Source organism: Nuphar pumila, chromosome 5 (genome assembly GCF_984573655.1).
Source record: "Nuphar pumila chromosome 5, dmNupPumi1.hap1.1, whole genome shotgun sequence".
NCBI lineage: Eukaryota > Viridiplantae > Streptophyta > Magnoliopsida > Nymphaeales > Nymphaeaceae > Nuphar > Nuphar pumila.
Window position 1 is genome coordinate 68,719,780 of NC_143253.1, and position 27,257 is coordinate 68,747,036.

Here is a 27,257-nt window from a genome sequence, read left to right on the forward strand (position 1 = left end):
TGAGGTGCTTTTGATAGGTGTTGGGTGTCGTTCATTTCCATGATGAGCGGCGCTGCTTGGACCTGATACTCACTCGGGCGTAGTAAGGAAGCGTGCGCACTTGAGTAAAGACACCACCATTTGTGATCCACTCTCTTTGTTTTTTCACCTAGAGAGAAAGAGAGAGAGAGAGAGAGAGAGAGAGAGAGCATAAATAATTCCTCAACTACAAAACTTTTGCTAGGAGGGCATCCTTCTTTGAAAAAAAGAAAAAAGTTAAAGGGGATCCTACAATGGGTAGACCACATGCTTTAGTCATCCCACTTCCTGCGCAAGGCCACGTCGCACCTCTCATGGAGCTCTCGCATCACCTAGCAAGCCATGGCGTTCTTGTCACCTTCGTTAACACCGAGTTCATACATGCACGAGTGATGGCAGCGTTGCCTGAAAACTTTGTCAGTGACTCTGGTGGAAGAATCCGCTTGGTGACCATCCCTGATGGCTTAGCCCATGATGATGATGATCGCACGGACTTCCGTAGGTTGTGCGACGCGATGCAGCGTACGATGCCAAGTTTCCTGGAGGAGATCATAGTGAAGATCAATGAGAAGGAAGATGAGAAGATTACATTTGTAATTGCTGATGGGGTCATGGCGTGGCTTCTGGATGTCGCCAAGAAGCTCAACCTTGGGAAAGCTGCCTTCTGGCCAACCTCAGCCTGGCTACTAGCCATCGTCTTCAACATCCCCATGCTAATCTCCACTGGAGTCATAGATCAAAACGGTAAGTTCGTAAGCTATGGATCGATCACAGAGACCCACGAGGGCGGATCAGGTGAAATCCCATTGTGCTGCTACACATGGTCGCAAGGCCGTCGCTAATTTGCGACGAATTAACGAATACCATGATTTGTCGCAAGGCCGTCATTAATATGAAGAGATTTGGTTTTGCGACATACGAATCCGTTGTTGATTCTGTCGCTATTGTAGCGACGGAATTGCAATGGATTAAAATCCATCGCAAAACATCGGCCGATTCACTTTTGCGACGGATAAATATCCATCGCTAAATTAAAGAATGATACTAATTAACGACAGATAATATCCATCGCTAATCCATCGCAAATAATAAAAAAAAATTTAAAAATTTTATTTAAAATATAAATATCGAGAAAAAAATTCATGAAATGCTGGTTTCGGTGGAGATCCCTTGGATCTCCAATCTGAGTTCATGAAATGCAGCCTAAAAGAACACGCCTAATTCCCTTCTGATCTATTTTTCTTTCTTCCTATATAAGGAGCCTAAATCATTCCTGTTTGGAATCTAAGAACTCAGATAGGAGTTGATGCATTGATTTGGCAAAAAGTTGGTCAAAGTGGTTGTTTGAAAGCTGGTAGCTGGGATGAGAGTTAATGCATTTAGGATAGTAAGTGGCATTGTATTTACACTAAAGCATGGAATTAACAGCTACCACCTGAAATGTCAGTTCCCATCTCAGCTACTACTTTCTAAACAGGGCCATGTCAACGTTAAGGAGCTTGTCGGTTTAGACACTGTTGAATATCCCAATGTTATGACCTTCAAAGTTTGTACGAGTCTTCGCTGAATGTCAATGACAATTTATGGAACCATTCTTTTGGTGGAGTCAGGTTTTCCAAAGGAGGACAAATTGATCCATCTGTCTGAGAGAGTGCCAGACATGAACCCAGCTCACCTATGCTGGGTTTCCTTTGGAGACACCAAACAACAGGAGAGCTTATTCAAGTACCTCTCGAAGTGCGTTGATGCAATGGAAGGCCTAGATCACATACTCTGCAACTCATTTCCAGAACTCAAGTTGTCGGCGTTCGAGATCATCGGAAATGTTGTACCAGTAGGCCCTCTTGTCTCAGCTAACCACCCCAAGCACCAACCATCCTCGTTTTGGCAAGAAGACTTGAGTTGCCTTGACTGGCTCGATCGACACCCAGCTGGGTCAGTCATCTACGTCTCATTGGGAAGCACCACAATGCTCAATCAACGCCAAATTGATGAGCTCTCACTTGGGCTCGAGCTCACTGGCAAACCATTCCTTTGGGTTTCAAGACCAACCCTCATGAACCAGTCTGCTGCAGTGTACCCAGATGGGTTCCTGGACCGTGTGGCCGAGCGCGGGCACATTGTGGGGTGGTGCCCACAAAAGGAAGTTCTCTCACACGCATTTATAGCTTCTTTCTTAACTCATTGTGGCTGGAACTCCACCATCGAAGGGCTAAGCAATGGAGTCCCCTTGTTGTGTTGGCCTTACTTTGCAGACCAGTTTCAAAACCAGACCTACGTAGTTGAGCATTGGAAAGTAGGGCTGGAATTGTAGAAGAACAATGATGGAATTGTCAGAAAAGAAGAAATCAAGGAGAAATTGGTAGAATTGATGAACGATGACAGAATAAGGGAAAGGGTTTTGGAGTTGAGAAACAAGGGGTGGAAGGCTCTGATGAAGGGTGGTGTTTGTTTTAAGAATCTTGAAAGTTTTGTCAACACCATGAAGGGGGAACCGATAATTTAGAGAGGATTGTTATTTTGAAAATTTGAGAAACATTTTCTTGAGTCATAATGTCCTATTTCAACCAATAAGGAATTGTTGTTTTACTGTTCAAACTTTGTTGGGGATGTCTCTCTTTCGGGCTTTATGTCACGTCGTTACTCACAACAAATTCAAAAGGACAAAGTGCTTTTCATTTGAAACTTTCTAAGGCATTTTATTTGCCTTTCCTTAGATAGCTTTTTCTCTCTTTGTTTATATAATAAAGCTAGGGTTATGCAAATTCCTACACAATTTCTCATGTTTAAGTGTGATATAGTCAGTGAAAACATGTTGAATTTGAGCCATGGCAGAGCTACCGCTTTTTCTATATAGAAATAAGAGTAGCTCCTAAAGAGTCATAAACCGTCCTACACAGCTTCAGAGGGACAAAGTGCTTTTCATTTGAAACTTTCTCTCTCTTAATTAATGAGATTTTATTTGCCGTACCTTATCCTTTCTTTCTTTCTTTTTCTTATAATAAAGCTGGGGTGGCACAAATCCCTACACAATCTCTCGTTTAAGTCGGGTATAGTAAGTGAAAACGTTGAATTTGAGCCAGAGATCATCGACATGGACCTACATTAAATTTTTAAAATAGTTGATCCACATAAAAATAAACTTGCATAGCCTTTATGTTTTTATTTATTTATTAATGCGCCAAAACCATGGGCTTCTTTTTGAGGACAAAACACTGAAAACTGGTTAACAATCTAACTGAGGTATTCAACAACATTGGAAACATGGTGACAAATATAGCCATATTTCTGAAAATCTCGTGAAAAAAATACGGCATAAACCATAGAAGTTTTAAACGGTTAAATCTAGTGAGATTTTTTTGTGACAATTTCTCACGATATTATCACAAGATTTACTAAATCTCACTATAATATCACGATATGTTTATCGTAACTTTTTTTTTTTTTTACGGTTCTTTCAAGTTTCAAAACCCTTGAAACCATAAGTCCTCTGAGAGGTGCATCTCTCTGTTTTGGGCATCACTGTGCATTTGTTGTTGTTGGCCGATGCAACTCTCTTTTTGGGCATCATTGTGCATCTCTCTGTTTTTTGGCATCACTGTGCAGCCTTGGCACATTAAGGTGATGTTACAAATGGCCACGTTTGTATGACCAACATCAGTAAGACTCATAGAATCTTCAATAGAATTTGACATCAGTATTCTGTTTCGTTTATACTCTGCTGTTTTCTGTGACCAAATTCATGAACAATTACGAAAACTAAATAATTTCTTCAGTAATCGCACATTAGAAAGTGCACTCTTACCTCCCCCATCAAAATTAACACTTGTGAGACATTGAAAAGAAAAAAAAGTAAAGAAAAGCAACCAATCCATATGCTCTTTCATTTTTCAGCTATGGATGTACAAGTTGGTAACCCGTCCATGGTTTAACTTTATTAAGGTTGATTCAATTACATTAAACCATTTTGAAAATTTGAGAATTTGCACCATATAAAGCAATTAGCAACCATGGTCGCAGAAGACAACATTCTCTCTCTCTTGATGATGCTACTGAGAAGCAAGAAAGGATCACGATCACAGAAGGAACTTGATATTTTCATGTGCTCTTCATGTTCCCCAAACATATATATTTTATCTGCATCAACATGCATCTTACTAGCTGAGAATTCATACTGGGTTAACAATCTCAAACTCTTTCTAATTCCATGCATATGTTTAGGTGATTTTCTTGTTTAATTTGCAGGGAACCTAGGAACGCGTTGCAATTCCTCTAGTGCTTTTCTATGAAAAATAATGTTCCAATGTGCAGCTTGGTATACCTTTGAAGCAAGTTTATGTACAGTAGTAGTTGTCCTGAGGTACATTTGTTAACAAATCCTAGCTTTTGCTGAATATGGTGAAATATCATTTTGTATCCTTATGGTTTCTTTGTTTTGAAAATCCTTACTTTGTGCCAAATGAAGGGGAAAGTATGTGCTACATTTCCAGGGCATCCAATTTAGCCCAAGTACCATTGTATGTTGACAATCACATTTCAGATGAACATGCAAAAGCAAAAGTGGATAAACATTATCAACATAATTCATCACATGTGAGAACCAATGGCTTGATAGAACAGGTTTTTGAAAATTCAACGAAAAGGAGAATTAAAATTTAAGAGAGGCTTCAAAATTAGTAATTCAAGCATCAAGTTCCACATTTTTGAACAACCAAAACATAGCCTAAAACATTGTCTTCAAGAGCACAAGATGTACAAGCTATAGAACATTTCGAGAATAACAGGAAAATAATGTGAAAAAACTCTCAAATGTCAGCTTCAAACAAATTTATTAACAAATTTTAAATAAAAATAATTCAAAATATGCAATTAAATTATGGGAAAAAAGTAAAGGAAAATATTATGCAGATAAATAACTAAAATGAATAAAAAAAAACTGAAATCCTTTCAATTATTTGAATTTGTAGAGTTTCCTTTATTTCTTACCTATTGGTTATGTCAAGAAACTTCTATTTTGATTGTTCTGGTTTGATGTTTTGTTTTGATGTGCTTAATAGAAAACAAAAAAATATTCTATTTTGATATATTCTGTTAAATATTTGATGTGTTTTATGTAGAAAAAAAGATGGGGAGACCTAAATATGCATTATGAAACTATGCTACACTACAATTAGATGGTTGATTACTTTGTAACTATTGTAAGGTACACTTTAATAGGAGAATAACATTATTTAAGTATCATCTTGCGAGCATACCAAATAAGAATGTTGTTGCATGTGGGAACGTAATGTCAGATGTGAAACATCTCACATCTAGCATTGGCTTCAATTCATGAATTAAAATCTAAGCTATCAGGAAAAAAAATCAAAACTCACAAGTTATCTGTCTCCTACTAGAAGCGGCTTAGATTCTACTTCTATATGAATTTCTTCTACTTCTCCAAGTATAGGTATGGATCAACGGAATACTCTAAATCATTTTATAATAAAGAAAGAGAAAGAACATACATATATGTATGTAGCAAAATGTATTGTCATGAACAATTTGCCTTTTAGGTTAGCTAGAGATTATGCACTTAAAGAGATGATTAATGCCATTGCGAATTATGGACTTGGTTATACCTCTCCATGTAGTGAAACAATTAAAACAAAATGACTTCAAAACCTAAAAAGACAAGTTGTAACATTTATTGATGAGGTAAAAAAGTCATGGTCGATATTAGGATGCACTTTAATGTCTGATATATGGATAGATAAGAAAAATCGTTCACACATAAATATTTTGGCCTCATGCCATAAAGGAACAATATTTTTGAAATCTAAATGTACTTAAGAGCCAAAAACATGTGAATATATTGAGGAGTATATATCAGCTACTATTGAATAAATTAGATAAAAAAAGTACTTAAATTTGTGACAGATAATGACTCAAATTACTTGAAAGTGAGGGCTTCAGTGGAGGCAAGATACCCTCATATTTTTACATCTTCTTGTGTTGCACACTATACTGATTTAATGCTTGAAGATTGTGATATATTGCCTAATTTCTCTCATACATTATTATATGCAAAAAAGATTACAAGCTTCATGTATAAATCATAATTAATTTTGCAACTTATGAGAAATTATACAAATGATAGAGAGATACAAGAGCCAGGGGCTACTTGTTTTGTTACTAATATTTTATGTTTGCAATCTATATTGAAAATGGAAGATAAGTTGAGATTTTTGGTTGCTTCTTCTGAATGAAGAAATTTTGAAAAGGTTAAGAAAGGAGGAGAAGGCAAAGATATGACTGATATTATTCAAGGAGAGGAGTTTTGGGAAAATGGAAGAGAAATAATAGCAACAACAGAATCACTTATAAAACTTTTGAGGAGGGTAGATGGGGATGGTTCTACCATAGGTTACTTGTATGAAGGCATAAATCGTGTTAAAGAAGAAATAAAAAGTTTTATAAATATCGAGTAGATAAGTATCTACGAATATGAGACTTCATTGATAGTAGATGGGAGGTCAACTTGAGAAGTGACTTATATGTTGTTGTTGGGTATTCAAATCCAAAACTTTTTTTATAATGTTCTTATAAAGATGAACAACGAAATAATGAAAGGATTAAAGAAAATGATGAAAAAGACGGTTGATAAGAAAGATAAAAATGATGAGCTTGCTTCGGAATTGATTTATTATCATTCAAAAGATTCAAAGATCTTTAATGCGATTACAATATCCCTTTTCCGTACTGCATATCCACGTAAGTTTCGATTTTGTTTTGCATTTTGTAAATTTTTTTATTTTAGAATATATTATCAAATTCTCATTACTTGTTTTTGTTTTTATCAGAGATATGGTAGAAAATGAGTGGAGAAAATGTCCCTATTTTGCAAAATATAACAATTAAAATACTTAGCCAACCATGTAGTGCATCTGTATGTGAAAGAAATTTGAGTGCATTTGAAGTGGAACATACCAAAAAGAGAAACTGTCTTCAGCCAACAACTTACTGATTTAGTTTATGTGTGCATGAACATGCACATGCAGAAGACTTCAGTTGGAAAAGAAGCAAAATATTCTCGACCTATTGTATATGACGACATTGATGCATTTGCATATGGCTCAATTGAAGAAAGAAATAAAGAAGAAGAAACAAAAGATAAGAAAGAGGATGATGAAAGCATTGATGACCAAGGAATTGATGAAGACACTTTTGATTTTTTAGTTAATAGCAAGTCAATATTTTTTTTGTATAAACTTGAATCATTATGTTATTTGTTTTCTCATGAACTTGTGGTCATTTTGTTTATGTTTTTGATACTTGATTATTGATACTTAATGTATGATGATTTAGTTGTGATTTAGTTGATGCTTGATACTTATTTGAATGAAAGTACATTTGATGCACATGCTTGAGACTTATTTGATGTTTGATACTCTTTATATATGGTTAGTGGGATTGAAAAAATATTTTATATTTTTTTGTATATAAAATTAAATTAGTTTATTTTATTTGAATTTTTTGATTTTTTGAGATTTTTTAATTTTTTTCTCGAGATTTTGCCAAAAAAAACTTAAGAAATATTAAAAAAGTTGAAAATCTCCTGAGAAATTCACTACCAAGAAATTGCCGTTTTAAACTTTTGTCACTATGATTGGAAACATAAGGAGTTCAAGATATATATGTGTGTGGAGGGAATATATTCCCTGCAAAGATATGTAAGAGAATACTATAAGATTTCATAGTGCAAGTTGATTTGAGTCAATCTTGTAGATGAGTTTGGCATTGTTGATTATCAGGAATCGAATTGTGTTTCTTGATAAAAAGATACATACTTTTTGTGTAAAAAACTATTGATGCATTTATGATGATCGATTTTACATCAAAGAATAATCTTACACTTTGAAATATAGAGAGCCAAACACTGATCCCTACTAAATAGACCATGTATTAGACTATAGATCATGTAGGGGTGGGGTCTGTTAGGTGATTGTGTTAGAACCATAAGGTTACTAAACTCCATTTAGATGCGATCACCAAAGTAATGGAGAATTTCAACTTATGAAATCACAACTCAACCTATTGAGCGATTCCGGATCTTTCCACATGGTGAGATTCACTCACAATCCTCCATTTCACATATTGTTTATGTCTTATTCTTTGTTATGGTCGTAGTCCTTTATATAGGCATCTATAGAGAATTAATATTAACTCCTTATGTTTCCCTTCTTGAGCTCCTACGAGAATCGTGCCCTAGGCACGATTCCTGAAATCGAGCCCCCTTTAAACGTAAAAAGGTGTCGGGTCTGGGTCCGAGCCCCGCGCCCAGTTATGCCGGATCCACCTTTAGCATGGATCCGGGTTAGCCCCTTTAGTGCTAGATCCACAATAAATGTGGATCCGTAATGGATTCTGGATCCATATGTTGGATCCATTTAGGTCCAACCATGGATCCAACCCCAAATAATTACATTTTTTTATACTAATTTTATTCTCTTAAAAATACTTTTATTTATTTATTAAATATTATTATTACATATATATATAGATATTGTAATACTCATATATATATATATATAAATATATATATATATATATATATATATATATTTCATTTTTGGATCCGGGTAATGGATCCTGGGTCCAATATGGATAAAACTACCCATCGAATTTTTACGGGTATTACATCCTACCCCCCTAAAAAGAATTTTGTCCCTGAAATCTTATTGCAGGGTTTTTGTAGAGATCGTAGTCTGAGGGGGTTGGTATCGACAAGGATGCACGTATATGTGTGTGCTCCCAACATATACCCCAACATATAAGGATCAGAACAAACATAATGAGTTTCTAAGAGTCTCATTGTCCTGAATAACCTTCACTTATTCCTATTTCTCAAAATGGCCCCATCTTTTCACAGAAGACCTAATCATAACCGCAAATCAAGGTCTAGAATCTCTTACGGAGTGACCCTTCCATCCACAAAAAACACAAACATGTCATTATATCATGCTTTAAAATCAATAATGATCAGATTCTGCTACAAATAAAAGCCAAATCTGTTGATTCATGACAAGATATTTCCATTAATCTTGCCAAATCCTCACAATTTACAATAACACCTTTTCAATTAAAGATTAACAAGATCCACGTCAGATCACCTGATCATGGTCATACCCACCATCATTGATAATCTTATGCAGAAAAGGTCCTCAATAGGTGCCAAAAAAGTGATACGTACAAATTACCGCTTCCAGGGTCGATAGCCACTAATATAGGTACAAGCATACGTATCGCCAATATGAATCACATCACTTCATATGACACTAAGAACCATAAAACAAAACCTTTCACCCACAAGGTTTTATGAACCATAGTTCGCTATTGAACTTAAGTATATATCGCATGCATTCAATATTTTAAATCACCTCGCATTTCAATCATATCATACAGAAGCATATTATCATATGCATCATATCATTGCCACCAGAAACATTGCATTTTCCAAATTTAACCTCGAAACAGGTGATACCAAAACATAGGTTTTATATAATGTGATCCTGTATATACCAAGAATTAACTAAACCTCAAGATACGTAACTTCTACGTAGTTCGAGTTATGCACACAGGATTCAAATCACATATACATTTAAGACATTCAGATTATTTTATCATTTTATTTGCTTTGATAATTCTGACATCATATCACCATCGATTATTTCGACGTGAAACACACGCACATGTCTACTAAGAAATTTAGTCGGATATTCATGATACACTCATCTACAATGAAACTATGTAGGCGTGAATTCACCTATATGCTAATATGAGCATCATAATAAAAAGTACCAATAATATGACTAATACAAAAATCAAAATAAATTATACTTACAGAGCGCTTGCAGGGTGTGGCACGACCGTGATCTTTGATTTAGTGATCCCATGCTCTCATACCATAACTATAATGCCCTGAAATCTTAACCCAAATTTTGAAGATTTTTTTTTTCAATACAGCGGAAACAAGTCATACCATAGGGTTAAGCTTTCCAGAACATTACAGGGGAAGCAAACCAAAACATTTATTTCATTATTAATAAAAAATAACAAAAGAGTTTCTTACACTATCCCTGGAACAGTAAATCCAAAAATCTTGATCGAAGCCTCATCCCGCAGCCGCTCCTAACTCCAACTCTTCACTTTAAAATTTATAAGAATTAAACTACAACTGTCTAAGTAGAAAATCTGTAACTTTTAATGTGGTACATCATGAATCCAGTATGTGATATGGGTGTCATGTATGATTTTCGGCACATACAAGAATAAGTAAAGGTCTATGCTACGACCGTCAACAATTTATCAGAAGTTAACTGGTAGGTAACATTAATAGCAACATTTATATATCCCACAACCACAATATGAATCCACACAATTACTCAAAAAAATGCAATTATGACAATTCATAATTCAGGTATGCATTTATACCACAAGGTACATCCATTATGCATAAAGAAACATTAAACCATACCATGATGCACAATTTTAGTACAACAAGACATTTAACATATATTGAAAGTAAAACATCACACATCCACCAAACATATAACAATTAAGGAAACAGATAACATATGCATGTTCTAATGCATAGCAGGAAAATGCATGACTTATGTGTAATGCATGAATCCTCTTATTATCTTTCCTTAAGTTTCCCTTTCTATATGCATGCCCTATTAAATGCTTACAATTTAAGTTCCTCTTTTTAATTACTGTTGCCCGCGGATACACCAAACGGGTACAATCTCTGAGGTCAAGTAGGTTCCTAGGATAGCTTAATACGTAATTTATAATTTATTACTAGGTTCCAAACTTAGCCCTCGACCGAATCGCCTTCAGAACATTAGACTTCCGCATCTAATATCAGGGACACAAGGGATACCTCACACCCACAAGTGCCACTTCCTTGGTACCAAAACAAACTCACAGTTGTGACCAACACACCACCCCCAGGTAAAGTGGCAGACTCTTTCTAAAACCGTGGCCAGAAGAAAGAACCTCAATATCGGGTTCAGGGAACAAAATTTCAGCACACGGAGTTTTTGTATCCTCACAATCTCCCCAAGACCGGTTCTCTAAGATTCTCATACTCCAGATGAGATATCCCAGAACGTATATTATATTGTTCTTATTTATTATCTTTTTATCAAAAGCCAATTATTGAGTTTTGCAAATTCAACATGCAAAAATAAGGCAAAAGCTCGCATCTACCACTGCGAGAACCATCACGAGACTCCTACCCGTGAAAACACATCAAACAGTGCAATATAGAGCAATAGAATCACATTTGCAAAATAAACATGCAAAGTTAATCATAGGCTTGCAAATCAACAAGCAAACATAAGCTCGCAAATCACCAATGCGTAGCTCTTCACGGCCTACCACCTGTGGTAACCATAGAACAACACAATTAAAACCATCATGTAAATATGATTATTGCGATGCATTTAAACAATTAAAGAAAGAGCAAACCCAAGCTCAAGGCTCTCCAGACCTGTGCTGATTTAGACCATCGATGCATCATATGCAAAAATCATAACTTGCAATTTATGCAATGAGGTCAGCATGCCTCCAAATACACATCCATCCAAACCAATTTAACAATGTGCATGAGTTACCATAATCATATGCATGTATTCACCATCCATGTGCAAGTGCTTTTGTGTAATCACTTAACACATGCATTCATCCATAATTCTTAAGTACATGAGAACATTTATACCTGATTTTACATGCTAAACACCCATCGATTTCGTGTATGCACATGTACTTGAAACCAATCTATAAATGCACGATTAATAATCATGTCCCATCAATGTAGGCACATGAAACATTTTCATGTGTTAACATCCACACACATGAACATAACCCAATCATAAGCATGCCATTTCTCAATCATATGCGACCCCACTATGTGTATTACCTACATCACATACGGGTATTAACCATTGCATATCCCTTTTGAGTGTGTGAGTGTGCATATAAAATTACACATACTCATCAATCCTACATGCTCAAGAAGCAACATCAACAACCAAGTCATGCTCACCTTCAAGATTACACAACTAGTATCATGAAATGCAAATACAACATTTACATAATTTCTGGGCAGAAGTGTAAACTTTAGCACATGCTAGGGACGATGGTCAGACTTACCAATCCCGGACCCGCTATCCTCCAAGCTAAACATCCAACTAAGTTCCAAAGGTCTGGGATTCTTGACATATACATAGGCATATGTAGGTTCGTAATAGTCAATTGGTCACACGGACAATCTGTTCAATCTACATAACATGAAACTCAGTAAAGGTCTGGTCAGCTTTACATATTTCTTGAACTTAGCAAATCTGACCCGATTGCAAACCCATTTAAAATAGCAAATCTGGACCAGATTTGTCAATCCAATTCCTAATAGAATTGACATCACACCATGTGTAAAATTGCACTGCACTCAATGTAATGAGCAATAGCATTAATGGTATGTAAGAGTTATGAGCTGCATAACAACTGCTAAAATCTTGACTCTGTTCTTCCATTTTTATTCATAAAAGCATCTACCACTACACAGCCAATTACTTCCAGATACAAGTATCCAAGTTAAGTATAGACAACTACTTAGCTCCCATTCATCTGGTGGGTCAGTTTAACAAGAGAGCATGCATACACAAGAATGAAACATGCATCATTGATTGGTGAGTTCATCACCGTTCCTAAATCAACTATTCAGGAAAAACCCCGATTCAAGGATCTGCCGAACACCCTAAGGGTTCAGACTTTTACCCATTTGAATAATCTCCAGTAAATCTTGAAGTATACATGCTTCACTGATATACCAATATGCAAGATGTTAAATGAACACATGGAATCCCATTTAAGAATATGATACCCAAATGGAAACAACAATGCAAATCAAATCGGTACTCATGTGTTCGATTTCAAGAATACAAAACTCATATTGGGAAACAACAAGAATCGGAAATCCAAATGTATATAAAAAATGAACCATTCACAGAAATTAAAACGAGAAACCAAATGAAGATTTAACTCACTTTAACGTGAAGATCTGAAACATAAAGATTTGTATAACAACTGAATTCCCAACCATACCATCTATAAATCGACATCTCCGAGTAGTTTGCACCTTCTGAATAGTTATATGATCATTCTGGTTCACAAGGCTGATTGACCTATACAGCCCTTAACTCAGTTCAAGATATGGCAGTCCCCACGAAGACTCCCTCATCTTAAGCCAAGAATAACAGTAGCTAAAAGTGGGATTCTGACTTGATTCGTAAAAACCATCATGGAACTCATAATATTCATGACATAAACACAAGCAATGGAGAGAGAAACTCAATAGAAATCCAACCAAAACCATTTCGTCGATATTTTATATTACTATCCAAATAGTGAATGACATCAAGAAAAATAGGCTAAACTGAAACTAAGCAACCAAATAACTCTTTATAACAAGTACCCACACGAAACTTCAAGAAAACCCATCTAAAATAACAAGAAATGTCCATGATATAAAACCCATAAAGAAATGAAGGGAACCCCAAAATCGACATCACCACTACCGGGAAACCCTAGCTCACCAATCTGGGTTTTTCCGGTGACCAAGAATCACATTGAAAACACTCTAAATCATGAAAAAGAATTGGGGTTCCTCCTTGACCGACCCAAACACAATTGATTCAGTCCACAACCAACAAGAAAAGGCCAGAATCCTACTTTTTCGGTGCTTTTTTCGACGATCGGAGACTGCTATCGCGAGACGATGGTCGGCCGACTCTGATTGCTCCTGCCGCCATAAAGGGCACGATCGGGTGGCTGCAGCCACGATGCCGGTCGAAAGGGTGATGAGGGACAGAGGAGAGGGAGAGAAAGAAAGTGAGAGAGGAGACAAAGAGTGTGGGAGAGATGTAATTCGAGAGGAAGAGAGCTGAGAGGGGAGGGATATGCTTTTCCCCCACCTTTTAACGAGAGGCGAACCCCTCCTCTCTCCTCTGTAACCCCCTTCCCTTCCCTTCTTGAGCTCCTGCGAGAATTGTGCCCTAGGCACGATTCCTAAAATTGAGCCCCCTTTAAACGTAAAAAGGTGTCGGGTCTGGGTCCGAGCCCCGCTACCCGCTATGCCGGATCCACCTTTAGCGTGGATTCGGGTTAGCCCCTTTAGTGCTAGATCCACAATGAATGTGGATTTGTAACGGATTCTGGATCCATATGTTTGACCCATTTATGTCCAACCATGGATCCAACCCCAAATAATTAAATTTTTTTATATTAATTTTATTCTCTTAAAAATACTTTTATTTATTTATTAAATATTGTTATTACACATATATATATTATAATACTTATATAAGGGAATATATATATATATATATATTCCCTTTTTGGATCTGAGCAATGGATCCTGGGTCCAATATGGATAAAACTACCCATCGAATTTTTACGGGTATTACATCCTCCCCCCCTAAAAAGAATTTCGTCCCCAAAATTTTATTGCAGGGTTTTTGTAGAGATCGTAGTCTGAGGGGGTTGGTATCGACAAGGATGCACATATATGTGTGTGCTCCCAACATATACCCCAACATATAAGGATCAGAACAAACACACAATGAGTTTCTAAGAGTCTTATTGTCCTGAATAACCTTCACTTATTCCTATTTCTCAAAATGGCCCCATCTTTTCACAAAAGACCCAATCATAACCTCAAATCAAGGTCTAGAATCTCTTACGGAGTGACCCTTCTATTCACAAAAGACACAAACATGTCATTATATCAAGATTTAAAATCAATAACGATCAGATTCTGCTACAACTAAAAGCCAAATCTGTTGATTCATGACATGATATTTCCATCGATCTTGCCAAATCCTCACAATTTACCATAACTCTTTTTCAATTAAAGATTAACAAGATCCACGTCGATTCACCTGATCTTGGTCATACCCACCATCGTTGATAATCTTATGCAGAAAAGGTCCTCAACAGGTGCCAAAATAGTGATACATACAAATTACCGCTTCCAGGGTCGATAGCCACCAATATGGGTACAAGCATACGTATCGCCAATATGAATCATATCACTTCATATGACACTAAGAACCATAAAACAAAACCTTTCACCCTCAAGTTTTTATGAACCATAGTTTGCCATTGAACTTAAGCATATATCACATGCATTCAATATTTCAAATCACGTGGCATTTCAATCATATCATACAGAAACATATTATCATATGCATCATATCATTGCCACCAGAAACATTGCATTTTCCAAATTTAACCTCGAAACAGGTGATACCAAAACATGGATTTTATATAATGTGATCCCGTATATACCAAGAATTAACTAAACCTCAAGATACGTAACTTCTATGTAGTTCGAGTTATGCACACAAGATTCAAATCACATATGCATCTAAGACATTCAGATTATGTCATCATTTCATGTGCATTGATAATTCTCACATCATATCACCTTTGATTATTTCGACGTGAAACACACGCACATGTCTACTAAGAAATTTAGTCGGATATTCATGATACACTCATCTACAATGAAACTATGTAGGCGTGAATTCACCTATATGCTAATATGAGCATCATAATAAAAAGTATCAGTAATATGACTAATACAAAAATCAAAATAAATTATACTTACAGAACGCTTGCAGATTGTGGCACGACCGTGATCTTTGATTTAGTGATCCCATGCTTTGATACCATAACTATAATGCCCCGAAATTTTAACCCAAATTTTGAAGTTTTTTTTTTCAATACAGCGGAAACAAGTCATACCATAGGGTTAAGCATTCCAGAACATTATAGGGGACGCAAACCAAAACATTTATTTCATTATCGATAAAAAATAACATAAGAGTTTCTCACACTATCCCTGTAACAGTAAATCCAAAAATCTCGATCGAAGCCTCATCCCGCAGCCGCTCCTAACTCCAACTCTTCACTTTAAAATTTTTAAGAATTAAACTACAACTGTCTAAGTAGAAAATCTATAACTTTTAATGTGGTACATCATGAATATGATTTTCGGCACATATAAGAATAAGTAAAGGTCTATGCTACGACCGTCAACAATTTATCAGAAGTTAACTGGTAGGTAACATTAATAGCAATATTTATTTATCCCACAACCACAATATGAATCAATACAATTATTCAAAGAAATGCAATTAAGACAATTTATAATTCAGATACGCATTTATACCACAAGGTACATCCATTATGCATAAAGAAACATTAAACCATACCATGATGCACAATTTTAATACAATAAGACATTTAACATACATTGAAACTTAAACATCACGCATCCACCAAACATATAACAATTAAGAAAACCGATAACATATGCATGTTCTAATGCATAGCAGGAAAATGCATGACTTATGTGTAATGCATGAATCCTCTTATTATCTTTCCTTAAGTTTCCCTTTCCATATGCATGCCCTATTAAATGCATATAATTTAAGTTCCTCTTTTTAATTACCGTTGCCTGCAGATAGACAAAACGGGTACAATCCCCGAGGTCAAGTAGATTCCCAGGGTAGCTTAACATAATTTGTATTTTATTACTGGGTTCCCAACTTAGCCCTCGACCGAATCACCTTCAGAACATTAGACCTCAACATCTAATATCGGGGACACAAGGGGCACCCCACGCCCACAAGTGCCACTTCCTTGGGACCAAAACAAACTCACAGCTGTGACCAACAGACCACCCCCAGTTAAAGTGGTGGACTCTCCCTAAAACCGTGGTCAGGAGAAGGAACCTCAATATCGGGTTCAGGAGACAAAATTTCAGCACACAGAGTTTTTGTATCCTCACAGACTTCCCAAGGCCGGTTTTCTAAGATTCCCATACTTCAGATGAGATATCTCAGAACGTATATCACATTGTTCTTATTCATTATCTTATTATTAAAAGCCAATTATTGAGTTTTGTAATTCAACATGAAAAAATAAGGCGAAAGCTAGCATCTACGCCTGCGAGAACCATCACGGGACTCCAGCCCGTGGAAACACATCGAACAGTGTAATATAGAGTAATAGAATCACATTTGCAAATCAACATCCAAAGTTAATCATAGGCTTGTAAATCAACATGGAAACATAAGCTCGCAAATCACCAATGTGTAGCTCTTCACGGCCTACCACCCGTGGCAACCATAGAACAACACAATTAAAACCATCATGTAAATATGATTATTGCGATGCATTTAAACAATTAAAGAAAGAGCAAACCAAACCTCAAGGCTCTCCAGGCCTGTGATGATTTAGACCATCGATGCATAATATGCAAAAATCATAACAACTTGCAATTTATGCAATGAGGTTAGCATGCCTCCAAATACACATTCATCCAAACCAATTTAACAATGTGCATGAGTTAACATAATCACATGCATGTGTTCACCATCCATGTGCAAGTACTTTTATGTAATCACTTAACACACATGCATTCATCCATAATTCTTAAGTACATGAGAACATTTATACCTGATTTTACATGCTAAACACACATCGATTTCGTGTATGCACATGTACTTGAAACCAATCCATAAATGCACGATAAATAATCATATTCCATCAATGTAGGCACATGAAACTTTTTCATGTGTTAACATCCACACATATGAACATAACCCAATCATAAGCATGCCATTTCTCAATCATATGCATCCCCACTATGTGTATTACCTACATCACATACGGGTATTAACCATTGCATATCCCTTTTGAGTGTGTGAGTGTGCATATAAAATTACACATACTCATCAATCCTACATGCTCAAGAAGCAACATCAACAACCTAGTCATGCTCACCTTCAAGATTACACAACTAGTATCATGAAATGCAAAAACAACATTTACATAATTTCTGGGCAGAAGTGTAAGCTTTAGCACATGCTAGGGACGATGGTCAAGCTTACCAATCCCGGACACGCTATCCTTCTAGCTAAACATCCAACTAAGTTCCAAAGGTCTGGGATTCTTGACATATACATAGGCATATGTAGGTTCGTAACAGTTAACAGGTCACATGCACAATATGTTCAATCTACATAACATGAAACTCAGTAAGGTCTGGTCAACTTTACATATTTCTTGAACTTAGCAAATCTGACCGGATTGCAAACCCATTTAAAATAGCAAATCTGGACCAGATTTGTCAATCCAATTCCTAATAGAATTGACATCACACCCTGTGTAAAATTACACCACATTCAATGTAATGAGCAATAGTTATGAGCTGTATAACAAATGCTAACATCTTGAGTCTGTTCTTCCATTTTTATTCATAAAAGCATCTACCACTACACAGCCAATTACTTCCAGATACAAGTATCCAAGTTAAGTATAGACAACTACTTAGCTCTCATTCATCTGGTGGGTCAGTTTAACAAGAGAGCATGCATACACAAGAATGAAACATGCATCATTCATCGGTGAGTTCATCACCGTTCCCAAATCAACTATTCAGGAAAAACCTCGAATCAAGGATCTGTCGAACACCCTAAGGGTTCAGACTTTTACCCATTTGAATAATCTCCAGTAAATCTTGAAGTATACATGCTTCACTGATATACCAATATGCAAGATGTTAAATGAACACATGGAATCCCATTTAAGAATATGATACCCAAATGGAAACAACAATGCAAATCAAATCGGTACTCATGTGTTCGATTTCAAGAATACGATACTCAAATTGGGAAACAACAAGAATCAAAAATCAGAATGTATCTAAAAAAGGAACTATTCACAGAAATTAAAACGAGAAACCAAATCAAGATTTTAACTCACTTTAACGTGAAGATCAGAAACATAAAGATTTGTATAACAACTAAATTCCCAACCATACCATCTATGAACCGGCATCTCCCAGTAGTTCGCACCTCCTGAATAGTTATATGATCATTCTCGTTCACAAGGCTGATTGACCTATACAACCCTTAACTCAGTTCAAGATGTGGCAGTCCCCACGAAGACTCCCTCATCTTAAGCCAAGAATAACAGTAGCTAAAAGTGGGATTCTGACTTGATTCGTAAAAACCATCATGGAACTCATAATATTCATGACATAAACACAAGCAATGGAGAGAGAAACCCAATAGAAATCCAACCAAAACCAATTGGTCGATACTTTATATTACCATCCAAATAGTGAATGACATAAAAAAAAATAGGCAAAACTGAAACTAAGCAACCAAATAACCCTTTATAAAAAGTACCCACACGAAACTTCAAGAAAACCCATCTAAAATAGCAAGAAATGTCCATGATATAAAACCCATAAAGAAATGAAGGGAACCCCCAAATCGACATCACCACTACCGGGAAACCCTAACTCACCGATCTGGGTTTTTCCGGCGACTAAGAATCATATTGAAAACAGTTTAAATCATGAAAAAGAATTGGGGTTCCCCCTTGACCGACCCAAACACAATTGATTCAGTTCACATCCAACAAGAAAAGGCCAGAATCCTACCTTTTTCGGTGCTTTTTCCGACGATCGGAGACTGCTATCACGAGGCGATTGTCGGCCGGCTCCGGTTGCTCTTGCCACCGTGAAGGGCGCGATCGGGAGGCTGCAGTCGATGGTCGGTCTACTGTTTCTACAGCCGCGATGCCGGTCAAGAGGGTGATGAGGGGCAGAGGAGAGGCAGAGCAAGAAAGTGAGAGAGGAGACAAAGAGTGTGGGGGAGATGCAATCCGAGAAAAAGAGAGCTGAGAGGGGAGAGATCTGCTTTTCCCCCAGCTTTTAACAAGAAATGAACCCCTCCTCTCTCCTCTGTAACCCCCTCTCCTTCCCTTCTTGAGCTCCTACGAGAATCGTGCCCTAGGCACGATTCATGAAATCGAGCGCCCTTTAAATGTAAAAAGGTGTCGGGTCTGGGTCCGAGCCCCGTGACCCGCTATGCCGGATCCACCTTTAGCGTGGATCCGTGTTAGCCCCTTTAGTGCTAGATCCACAATGAATGTGGATCCGTAACGTATTCTGGATCCATATGTTGGATCCATTTAGGTCCAACCATGGATCCAAGCCCAAATAATCAAATGTTTTTATACTAATTTTATTCTCTTAAAAATACTTTTATTTATTTATTAAATATTGTTATTACATATATATATATATATATATATATATATATATATATATATATATATATATATATATATATATATATTCCCTTTTTGGATCCGGGTAACATATCCCGAGTCCAATATGGATAAAACTACCCATCGAATTTTTACGGGTATTACATGCTGTGGACATATGAACTATTATGCTATATTAAACGTTCGTATATCAAGCCCACAAGGTCTCTGCTCATCATATAGTAGAGGCAAGTTGATGATTTGTTGGTGTAAAGTCAAAGCTGAGTATAGTCTCCGGTCGACAGGAGGAATATCAAGGGTTTTACCAACCGAAGGCCTGCCACCAACGTGCAGTCAGTTAGGTGAGGGAATGAGGATTTTCTTTAGACTATAACCCAAAAAAAAACGTGTGTAAATCAAACAAAGGAGTGTCAATGCATTATTAAGAGCAACTCTCTTCAGATAACACGTACTGAAATTATTATTTTATCACTAGTTATTTTAATGCTGATGGACCCATCCAAGATCGGGTTATATTGGGCATCACCCCAGTGAATTGCCCTTTTCTAGGTTATATATTATTTTAAAGGAGTTTTTGAACTTATAAAATATATTTTTATTATTGATTTTTAATAAATTAAATAAAAACCATCAAGTCACCGACTCAGGTGTGGCTAATTGATACTGAGTTTTAAGAATGCTAATCATGGCTCGATTCACCTCCATGCCCTTGATGTGGCGTACGTAGTCTAGACTGCTGATGCATAAATTCCTACGGTAACTGGCAAGGATTAAACAATGGGATTTGCGTTTACCTTACTTTACAGGCCAACTTCATAACTAGGCTAACATAGTTGGTGGAATGTGTGCAAAATGAGCTGAACAAGTGGAGTTTGAGGTGTTTAAAATTCTTGTGACGCAAGAAGAGCTCAAGCCGGTTATAGGGTTTCAATTCTAAACTTATCACTTGCAGGCTGCAGTCTTCAAGCACTTCTGTTATACTACACATTATAATATAAAATATGTAAAATGTATTTATTACGTGTTCATGAGCTTATGCGAGCTAAGCTGAGCCAAACACTTTCATGTTCGATAAATAAATATTAATAAATATAAGTTTTATTCATAACAAACAACAAACCTAATGACAAAAACCAACTTAGGAGTTGAGAAAAAAAAAGACAATTATTATTTAGTTACTGACATGTAATCCATTTCATTAAAGGCTAGATAAATAAATGGCAACTTATTTTACAAACTTCCATATTAAAAAAAAAAGCACTAAGACTTCCCTTGGAAACTTTTTTTTTTTTTTGGACAATGACATAGATGGCACTCACTTTTATTGAAAATACCATTGATAACTTGAAGTTAGAAAGTATAATGATCATGGCCAATTTACTGTTGACACTTTTTTCCCTTTGTCGCATAAAAATTTAAATAATCAGTTGCCTTGGTAAGGATCTTCAATTCCTTGTCCATCTATAATCAATGACAAGATGTGATTCCTCCTAGTAGATGCACATACATGGAAAAATTTGGTATTGAGTTCCTTCGATTGAAACCTGTGTACCTTAGCACGTTGCTTCCATCGTATACTCTCTCTCACCATTCATTCTCCTATGTTTTTTTACCAACTCTTCCCGCTTGGCCTTCTCCTGCTAAAGTTCGCACCTCCATTACACTCCAATGATTCGAGGTCTTGTAACTCCTCAAGTCGAACTTCCCGTTCATGTAGATTCTTGAACTTGGTTTCATTGTTTTCTTTGTTCCAAGCTATGAGATTTTTTTCTACCTAAGCAAGTTTGGATAAAACATGTTGTTCTGCCCATTTTCCATGTGATGGCTATTCAGTCCACCGTTGCCTTATTAGGTCTAACAAACTTGGGACCCGAAACCACCACAACTCTAATTTAAAAAAGTTCCTTTTAGCCCCCACCTGGTTCGGACCATGATAGCCAAATTGGTGCATGATCTGAGACTGTGATCATAGGCTGTCATGACATGATATTGCTGAAACATTGAGGATAAAATTAGGAACCTATCAAGCTTGTGTAACACTGATGGTCTTCTCGCTTGTTGGACCACGTGAATTGCTTCGTTGCATTGGTAATTCCAATAGGCTCCCACAATCTAGAAAAGAGACATCCTTAAGTATAGCTGAAATGTATTGGAGCCTTCAATTCTCAAAATTACATTTAACCCACCAGTTATCTGAAATATGAGGCAAAACCACATCACAAATTGATCGAAGCTCCAACCAAAAAGCGTTTTTTCTGTTTGCTTGTGCAAGGTCCATAAACTGTAGTCATTAAAATCGATGTTGTAACTATGGCCAAGAATTGGATAGAGATTATGAATTCGCCGATCGACATGTTTCACATTTCTAAGAATATCCTCCCTCCAAGGCAGGATGCCACCGGGTGGTATGAAACCTCTATCAAGAGCATTGATTTTCGTCTCTTGAATACATATCACATGTGGCAATTTTTCCTTAATAATGCTGAAAAAATGTTGTTTGTTGGCGTCACCAAGACCCCTTATGTCCCACATCAGAATCTTTATTTTAAACTGAATATTAAACCCTGTTGAACCTTCTTAATCAAACCCTCTCCATGACCTAGCGCAATCCCTTCCGCTTCTAAATTTTGCGAGCACCTACAGACTTAGCTACCCCATCCAGAAATGCCATTTCCTTGGCGACATCTTCCCCAACTACTTGTGCATAACTCCCTTCCTCAGCCGAGAGCTGGATTGTTAGGTGTCCGTTGACAAAGAAAACCTTACGCTGATATCTTAGCAAACCAATCGTTGTTTGGTCACCATCTTGAGCCTGAACCTGTTGATCATGCTCCAGCTTCCCCCCTATCTCTCTCCAGATGGAGGTGGAAGGTTTTCTATGATGAGCCCGAGTTCGGCTATCACTCAAAATAACAATATCCAGAACAGCTCTACTTGCAAAGCCAAATGATGGTCATCACATTCATCACGATAAGTCTCTGGTCGCTTGTTCTGGGAAGCTACAACGTACATTTTCTTCCTCCGTTCCTCCACCTTTGAGCACCCACATTGCGTTGCAAGCGAATCAACATACTCAAACTATCAAAATTGGTAATCTGACATATTATGAGTGTAACCTTTCGGACAGCCAGCAGCTTCTCTGGGAGTAAAAAGATTCCACATCTTCCTGCATCTCCTGTTCAGTTGGAAGCAAGATCTGTCCTCAACAAACCAATTATTATATATGGTGACAATCAAAGTTATTTAAAGCTTGAAAGAATGTTGTGTTATCATGGTCGAGCCAAGCACATTGAAAGAAAGAGCATCACTTCATTCTTGAGAAAGTCCATCAAGGAACGACTGAAGTTAAATAAGTATGGAGCAAAGATAATATTGCAGATATGTTTACCATGTCACTCTCTAAAGGTCCATTCGAAATACTTAGAACAGAGCTTGGTTTCGTATCTAGAAAATCACTTTGAGTGTGAAAAATTAAAGTGATTTTCTAGATTTTGGTTACTTGGCATTTATTTTTTTATTCAAGTGATTGTAGTGAGAATAGTCTTGTAATTTTTGTTATTGAATGTATTGTTAGTAGGCCCCACTGGCACACCAAAATGATATCACCCTCCTTTTCTTGACTAATCCTTTCCACCATCCAAAACCATCTCTCTCCTTTTTTTTTACCGAAGCAGGTTATATGTTCTCCTCGAAGACGCATAGTTTGCTACCGTGCATGTTCGGGGGTCCGAATGTGCATCATGTATATAAGCATGTTGGGCTCTTATCCCCGTGTGTGTCAGCACCACTTAGTGTCAGAGTCCGGTGCGATTGCAAAGACTTAAGTACCCTTTCTCGCCATTCTCGCCATGAAACGATGGTTCGAGAAAAGGACAAAAATATCCTCCATCTAGAAAAGTGAAATGTCAGTTCGAGAAAAGAACAAAAATGTCCTCCTTCCAAAAAGTCGAGGATGATGTTAACTCTTCAAAGTCCAAACATTTCGTTTTTGTCCTAAGCAGTAAACTTTTGCACCATGTGCTGTAACAGGAGTTTTCTTTGATGACGCACCCTTTGTCGTCATCTGCTGCCACCAAAGCACCCTTTGTCATCGTCTGCTTTCGTCGGAGCACCCTTTGCCATCATTTGTTGCCGTCGGAGCAACCTTTGTTGTCGTCTGCTACCATCGAAACACTCTTTGTTGTCGTCTGCTACCGTTGAAACACTCTTTGTTGTCGTCTGCTGTCGTCGAAGCATCCTTTGTCGTCGTCTGTGCATTGGCAGCATCGTTGACACCATCAACTGCCTCTACCTTCTGGGTGTTTCTCCTCCACTATCGGATTACCAAAACTTGTATCATTTCGGTGAGTTTCGTGTAAGGTTTCGTTATGCAAATAAATCAATTTATAAATCTGAATGCTAAATCTTACAACTGATTATACTATTCATGCTAAATAAAAACTATTTTCATACTGAAACAAATCAATTTGTACATATCCACATTCTAGGCGTCGAAAAACAGTTAGCACGATTTGTTCTTATGAAGCAGCAATGAGTTATACGTTTGAAGCAGTAACGATTTAATGAAATTACCATAATTTATACTTAAGTTTGATAAATCATACATCAATGTTTACGTATGAAGCCCAAACGTTATAATGATATGTACTTATGAAGGTTGTGATTTCTATAACGATTTGTAAGTGTGAAGCAGCAACGATTTATATATTTAAAGCAGTAGCGATTTATACTTAAGTTTGCTAAATCTTACAACGATGTTTACTTATGAAGCCAAATATTGCGACGATTTGTAATGTTGGTGTTTGTCTAATGAATGAGATAATTTGTATTATTATATACTTGGGGAGCCGGTTATAACATATAATGATGTGGTTAAATTTATGTGTTGTGCAGGTTAACAATGTCTAAAGTTCGTTAGACAAGAAATCTCCTGCCGTTCGATGGGATGACTATTGCAGAAGTTATCCGTCAGTCCCATCTATATGAGATTTATGAAAGGTACCAAAATATAATGAAGATTGAGAATGATAAAGACAGGGACAAAGCATTGAAATTGTATAATGCGGAGCTTTATCCATCAGATAATGAGGTTGAAGAGCAAAGGAAGCATGAAGAAGAACTAAAGATAAAGAAGAAGAAGGGTGATGAAAAGAATGAAAAGCAAAAGAAGGAGGAGGAGGAGAATGAAAATCAAAGGAAGAAAAGGCAAATGAAGAAGGAGGAGGAGGAGGAGGAGGAGAGGGAAAGGCAAAGAAAGAAGGAGGAGGAGGAGGAAGAGAAGAAAAGGCAATTGAAGAAGAAGAAGGAGGATAAAGAGAAGGAAAAGCAAATGATGAAGATGGAAGAGGAAAGGCAAAGGAAGAAGCATCAGGATGAGAAAGAGAAGGAAAGGCGAAGGAAGAAGAAGGAGAAGGAGGATGAAGAAGAGAAGGAAAGGCAAAGGAAGGAGAAGGAGGACGAGGAAGGGAAAGAAGGGGAAAGAAAAAAGTAGGAGGAAAAGAAGGAAAGGGAAAGAAAAAAGCACGAGGAAGAGAAGGAAAGGGAAAGGAAAAAGCAGGAGGTGGAAGAGAAGGAAAGGGAAAGGAAGAAAGAAATTGAAAAGCAGAGAAGGGAGGCAAAGGAGCCAAGGAAGGAAGAAGAAAAGTAGAGGATGGAGAGAGGGGATGAAGAGGAGAAAACTGTGACCAAGGTAAATGTGCCTAAACCCACACTTACTTCTCTTCCCTTATTTTATTATATTTTATTCAAATTCATGCTCCACCCTTCCCAGTAAATACTCATTACCCTCAAACCAAAAGTATGTCCCTCCCATACATTTTTCACAAGGAGTCACTTCCCATTCTAAAGGATCAAGTTTTTTTTTTATGAGAAGTGTCCATTCTTCAATGGACCTAGTTACCTTAGAGGTTTATGCCTCTTAAGGGTGTAAGCATTATCTCTTTTTAACTTGTTTGTATAAAGGTAAGTGAAGTTTAGCCATAGCAGTTATGTTGTACTCTGATCTCTTTGAATAGCAGTTTTTGTTTTGCTTTCCATTTTATATTTTTTTTCTTGCTGGTCGGTTGATCGAGTCTTGGGTTAGTGCATATAGCTGCACTAATTGAGAAGCGGTTTGTATAGATAAATGAAAACTTGTCTTTCTCCACAGGCCTTGATAGGCTCAACTTGTCTAAAATGCAGAAGGCTCAAGCGCAAGCAACGTGCTCAGACCAAACTCTATCAAGCTCGAGTAAGTTTTTGGTACCTTTGGAAGCACAGGATTCAAACCCCTTATCATGAATGAATGCCCAACACCCTATCCATTAGAGTTGGTTCTTTTTGTCGACTTTGCAGTCAATGTCACCTATATACAAATGAAATGAGCTTAATGGGATTTACCATGGTTAATCGTTCCCGGTTATATCATCAAACTCAGCTTGTTTATATTGTCAAACCTAGGCTTGGTGCTCATGCGCGACTCATCTGCCTTTCTCGAACAACCCTGAGCAGGTCTTAAACAAGTTGATTAATCTTTGTGCAAACCTACTGATAGCAGCCCGGCCCAAGACATTCAGGTTATATTATTTAGTGTTTTGTAAATTGGTTTTGGAAATCCATGTAAGATAAATGGGTTTGTCGATCCATGTGTGTGTATGGGGAATAAGGGTTAGGATAATAGATAATTTAGGTCATTTCAAATAATAGGGTTAATAGAGGCATTAGAAAGGTGAAGCAAGGGAAATTCAGAGATGAATTCAAATTAACATGCTTTATGGGAGGCATTTTTGTCCTCCACCGGGTTTCATGCCCATTTAAGGAAAAAATGGGAATTGAGGAGAGAGAATCTCTCCTGGATAGGAATGGTCAGCTTGGGCCTCCCATTTGAACATTTGAATTTGTCTTTTTTTTTCTATAAAAGGAGCATGTAATCTTGCATTTGATTACAATCTGAATAGGAATTATCTTCTGAGAGGTTCCTTTACCTTTCTTGGCCTAATTTTATAGTAGAATAAGTTTCCTTCCTTGGAACAAAAAGACTAGAGTTATTCAGAAAGAATCCCCTA

General features: G+C 36.9%; 1 pseudogene; it reads left to right on the forward strand.

The window, feature by feature from the left end:
• Positions 1–272: 272 nt before the first annotated feature.
• Positions 273–2,332, forward strand: LOC149837750 (UDP-glycosyltransferase 83A1 pseudogene; annotated as a pseudogene).
• Positions 2,333–27,257: the final 24,925 nt, after the last annotated feature.